A 6,292-nucleotide genomic window follows, 5' to 3' on the forward strand; every position below is an offset into this window, starting at 1 on the left:
AAAGGTCCACGCGGTTCATTCGGGCCCCTTTTTAGGGGCGGCGCTGCGTTGCAAATGATCTTGGCAAATGTTGACACAGAGGAAGGAGGAGGAGGAGGAGGAGGAGGAGGAGGGCGTTTGAGACGATTCCTGCAACAACACATGCACCATGACACTTGTGACGTACAGTTTCGTGACATCATCAGTGTTGTGACGTCATCATGGGTCTCCGAGATCACTGACGGAGAACAGAAGGAAAGAGGACATCAGGAAAGCAAAGAAGGACGGAAGGAAGGGAGCAAGGAAGGACGGAAAAAAGCAAGGAAAGAAGAGAACAAGGAAGGAAGGACACTTGGAGACGTGTTTGGCCGAAGAAGAAGAAGAAGAACAACAACAACAACAACGAGGCAAGGTCTTCCCTCTTCCTGCCGGGCAGATACTGACGTGTCCGGCATCTTGGGGGAAGATTCCTCAAAGAACTTCGTAAATCATCGAACTCACAAAGAAAATTTTCGTTTTTTTTTTTTGTTTTTTTTTAAAGAATAATAGGAACTCCAAAAAGTACTCGGGACTGAATATTCTAAAGAACAAAAGAAACTTGGTAGGAAAAACTCAAGCTTCAAAATTTTTTGAAAGAGGATTTTTGAGTTGGGTTCTTTCAGGACAGACGGTCAACCTCAGATGGATGTATTTTTATTCTTCCGTTCTCTCTGGAGCTGTGCTCTATGGACACTAACTTTTTGTCTTGTTTTGTTTTTTATTTGCCTTTTGTGCCCCCCAAGTGTGACCAGGGGGAATGGCAGTCGTTAGTAGCCATTGGTATGCAGTGAGCATTCCACGGCTCCCCTCCTGAAGATCTCATGCCATCCAGGAGTTGAAGAATCACGGCTCAAAAAAAAAAAAAAAAAAAAAAAAAAAATCTCTTTCGCTGTAAGGGCAAGCGGGGTGTTTCCTTAGCTGAATAAAATCATCTAGCGGCATATAAAATGAACACTAAAATGAAAAAAATATCAGCAAAGGGGTTAATCATCATGGGTCGGAGATATGTTTAACACTTCCTCGGATGAAATTTCCTTTCGGCTGAATAAAATCGCCTGACGAGAGTGGGATTAAGTACTAAATCTAAACCTCAGTGAAGGGATTAATCTAGATTATATCGAGGTAGTTTTTAACCCTCTCCCTGTGGAAGGGATTTCCTTCGGCTGAAACAAATCACCAGAGGGCAGCCATGACAAGCGACAAAGCCGCAGAACGAAGAGGAAGGGTGGCCAAGAGTCTCAAACCTGAAACTGTGATGAGGGACCCAGGGAGGGGAGCCGGGAAGAAGGGAGGAAAGCAAATGGGGAATGAAAGAGAAGGTAAACAGGAAAGAGAATATAATTGGGAAAGGGAAGAATACCCTATGGGGAAGGGAGGACATCAAATGTGGAAGAAGACAAAAATAGGGAAGGGAAGGGTACCAAATAGGGAAGGAGAAGACAAAAACAGGGGAGGAAAGGACACCAAATGGGGAATGGAAGGACAATAAATAGGGAGGGAGGACACCAACTGGAGGAGGGGAGGACACCATATTGGGAAGGGGAGGACACAAAAAAGGGAGAAGGGAAAGACACCAAATGGGGAGTTGAAGGACACCAAAAGGTTCTTGTCTCAGATGGACGCTTCCTATTTGGACGCTTTTTAAAAAGAAATTATATATACATATATATATATATATATATATATATATATTTATATATATATATATATATATATATATATATATATATATGCAAAGTACACCACTTAGAAAAAGAAACTAACCAAGCAGAGCGCTTTCGTATATTACATCTTTAGTGCAAAAAGTACATATTTAATAGAAATACATAGTTATATTATGTACTTTTCGCAATGAAGATGTAATATACGAAAGTGCTCTGCTTCGTTAGTTTCTTTTTTCAAGTGGTCTAATTTGCATAAGTGAACACACGTACCCGTGTTCTTATTACCATATATATATATATATATATATATATATATATATATATATATATATATATATATATATATATATATATATATATATATATATATATATATATATGGTTAGGTTAGGTTAGATGCGAAAGCATCCATTTGAGATGCTTCCAAATTAAACCAAACCCCCATATTGTGCTGAATGTTTCATATTTTTGTGTAGTGGTGGTTCGAATCGGGTTCGAAGGCCACTTAAAAACAAATGACAAACCATCACAATGCAAATGATATTACACAAAAATACCAATACATAAAACAAATAATATACAAAATGCCAATATACAAAACACAGTATGCAAAAATATCACTACACAAAAATATGAAACATTTATTACAATAACGACTAAACAGAACTATTGCCGAGTTGGAGCGTTTGGTTACTGATTTGTCCTTCGTCGCTTCTAACCAGCGTTTCTATCCTCGAGGACAAAATCCCACCGAAGAGGTCATAAAGGAAAGGAGAAATGAGAGACAATGGAAGTTATGTAATATATATACATATATATATATATATATATATATATATATATATACATATATGTATATCTACATCTATATCTATATGTATATGAATATATAAGTATATATATATATATATACATATATACATATATATATATATATATATATATATATATACATATATCTGTATATATATAGTTGATCGTCATTTTTGTGCGCCTCTGGTCCGTAGGGGTGTCACTGAAATCCTTTATGCAGCTAGTACTCTATACTATGGTTGGCAAGTGAAGTTGGACCCTCATGTATTGTGATTTTTTTTTTTTTTTAAGTTATGATGAGGATCAAAGAACCAAAAAGGAATAAAAAAATGTAGAAGGGAGGGTGAGGTCATGGCTGAAGATTAATAAAATCACCTGACGACAGTCGGAATAAGAGGAAAAAGTGGCACTGGGTACAGGAGAGGGTGAATGAATATATTTCTATATTGACGTAACCAAAAATATTATGATGATTTTAGAAAATCATCAATAGGATCGAGAGCTGGAAGGACACTATGAAAAAGTAATAACGAAAAAAAAAATAAAAAAAATAGATAATATAGAAATCCAGTGCCAAAAAAGGAGAAATAGGTTTCGACAAAAAAAGAAAAAAGTGCAATATAATTTGACTACTCACTAAAAACAAAAAGTATAATTTGTGTATTTCTGTTTGTTGATTTCTAATAAATAAACGGAGCAAAATTTCAAACTCGTTTTTCTCAAAAATTAGATTCTATTTAATAGGTCATTCTTGTTCTCAAAGATTAGTTTTTTCATGTCTAGCTTGTGGACTATTCACCAGTTTCTCAATGTACATAAATGAAATTTGCAATGATATATCTATAAAATAATGATATAATAATAACGGTAATAATTTCGAGCAATGTAGTATAACAATATGATATAATGATAATATACTTATGTCGAGGAAAGTATGGAGGGGGGAGGGATTGTGCATACCATTTATTCATATATTCATTTGTCTGTTGGAGAGGGAGTCTCTGCCGAACAGAGTTTCCTGGCGCCGGCCACAATATCACTCATCAGGAAAAGTCGCCAATGAAAAGATTAACTGTGTGTGTGTGTGTGTGTGTGTACGTGTGTGCACGTGCTGGTATGCATTTGAGTGTGCATGTGCTTGTATATATTTGGGTGCGCCTGTGTGTGTGTGTGTGTGTGTGTGTGTGTGTGTGTGTGTGTGTGTATTCACTTGGTCTTTGGATCACGTGTTGGACTCGTGATCGACAGCTATTTCCCTCCTGGAAGAGAGCTCAGAGCTCGTAGGTCCGATCTATGGGTAATGCTATGACCTTGCACACACACACACCCCCAACTCCCCGCCCACGAGAGTCAGAGTAACGACCCGAGGCACAGCGATACCGAAATAATTTCGGCCCTGGGCAGGATTCGAACTGGGTGCTGGGAGCATTTCTGATTCCCAGTTCAGCGCTCTACCAACTATGCCACCGAGTGTGTGTGTGTGTGTGTGTGTGTCGTATGTGCCCGTGTGAATTTGTCTGTGTACACATGCAGTGAATGAAGAGAGAGGGCCACACCAGCAAACAAAAAAAAACAACATGGGACGACATCAACAACTAGCCCATGCGTATTATCATGCAGATGGCCACACAGTGCACAGGTAGAAGCGAACGCACGTTATACCCCAGGCGCTATGTCGAAGTTGGGTGTTCAAACATGGCTGAGTAATGTACAGCAGATAATTACGACTTACAAGGAGGTATGTAATTGATATACTCGTACATTTATTTCCATTATCACAAATTATCTTTTGTGAACAAGACAAGGAGGAGGCAGTTGACCCTTACATATACAAGATGTGTTTGAAACTTTGCCGGTTGTCGGGTATGATTTCGTTTAATTTATAGGTTAAAATGTAACTCGTGTAGATAATGTCAATATATAACTATGCGGCCAATTTGAAGTGTGTATCTTGATATAACCCTACACCATTAACCAAATATATATAATATATTTAATTTTGCACCACCCTACAAAGATGCCTGCCCCTGTTTGTGAAGAATTACACCAACCGGCATGTCTCACTGCAGATTACATTTGCATTTGGACGCGCAATCCCAACATGGCGCTAGCTACTGCGAGCCTGGAATATTTGCTTTGGTCAGAGAACTCAAAGAAGCCATTTCATAGGATCTGAACTGATAACCTAAAAGAGGGAGTTTAGACTCGTGTCTGTAAAATTCGACTAGATGGGTACTAGTATTTCTAGCAAGCCAGAAACTGGATCAAAGTGCGAGCTCTAAAAGTCTGTCAAAGCACGCGAGCGGTTTGAATGTGGTTCAATCGAGACGGTTGAAGAGGAGGGGAAAGGCTTCCTTCAACTGAATAAAATAGTTTGTTACCAGTAAGAAAAAGTGCAAGAAAATTTGCCTTCGTCCATGAGTTTAATCAGAAACAGATTCATTATCTAAGCGAGATCTTAGAGCATTGCTAGAATAATCCACTACGACCTGTGCAGCAAAGTCGAAGACCTCTGGAACAAAATGTCGGTTTGATAGACTTTAGTGGACAAAAAAAATGAATAAATAAATAAATAAATAAAAAAACTCTAGGAGCCCAGGTTTATAAAAACTTTTAATCCAAGAGTACATTTCCCTCAACCCTCAACTCCTCCACACTCCCTCACTTCCTCCTCTTCCCTCATTCCACTCACCATACTTCCCCAGGTTGGTGCCGGTCCCGCAAACCTAAGAAAAATGAATGATAGATAAGTAAATAAAAAAAATCTCCTTCGTACTTGCTCGTATGGCAGGTCAGGGATAGGGTCACTGAACTGTTAACCTTAGTCTAGGCTTAGCCTGGGTAACGTTGCCTCCTTAGCTCAACGTCTTGATGCGATTCTTAGCTTTTGTGTTTGTGTTTTCTTCCTTTATCTATTTTCCCTGAATTTGGTTTGATGGATTTTTTTTATTCTTCCTTTATCTTTTCGTTTATATTCCATTCTATCTTTTTTTTTATTTATCTATCTGTCTACATATTTGTTTTGTAGAGATTTTTCTAATCCCTCATTTTAAATTTCCGCTCCTTTTGCCATCCCTGCTGTGCACCGGCCTCCCCTCTGAATGAGACATTTCAATCATGACCTGGTGCACTCTGCATCCTAGAGACCCTTGTCCAGTGGTCCTCAACATATGGTCTATGAACCACTAGAACCCCATAGAGCTTCCTAAGTGGATAAAAAAAATCGAAATTTATTTTGAGTTAGTGTATGTTTAGCGATGTTAAATCATTAAGCGTTGAAGTGGTCTTACAAATGCCAAGGAACAGCAACGCATAACCGCATAGGTTTTGGATGTACGAGAAAACAGATTGAGAATCTATGCTCTAGACATTTTCCATCTCAACGACACCCTTAAGATTTGTATCTTTTTAAGAATAAGAATAAAGTATAGGAAAAAGGATGCACCAACGTATTTTATTGATGGTGATTCGGTACTACAATTTATCGAAATGGTATTAACTGTTATGACGAATTGATGGTTTAGAGTTTCAGCGGGTTTGGAGGGGTCAAGGTTTAGGGGTAAGAGGGTCTCCCTGATTTATGTCGTGGTCCTTCTCCCAGGTTACCCTAGAGTCCTCCTGTAGGCCACGGATTCCAAGTTGTTCAAGTATGGCCTGGTGCATTTCCTCGTATACGCGAAAGCAAAGTTCCCTTTCAGTTCGCTCTTCCCGACGTACGTTCCTCCTTTTTCTAATAAGGCCCTGTTGACACTAGCGGTCTCAACCGCCGAGGCTCAATTACAGTGAAAGTTAATGGA

The sequence above is a fragment of the Oratosquilla oratoria genome, chromosome 19 (assembly GCF_046742065.1).
Source record: "Oratosquilla oratoria isolate Oo_2021 chromosome 19, ASM4674206v1, whole genome shotgun sequence".
Taxonomy (NCBI): Eukaryota; Metazoa; Arthropoda; class Malacostraca; order Stomatopoda; family Squillidae; genus Oratosquilla; species Oratosquilla oratoria.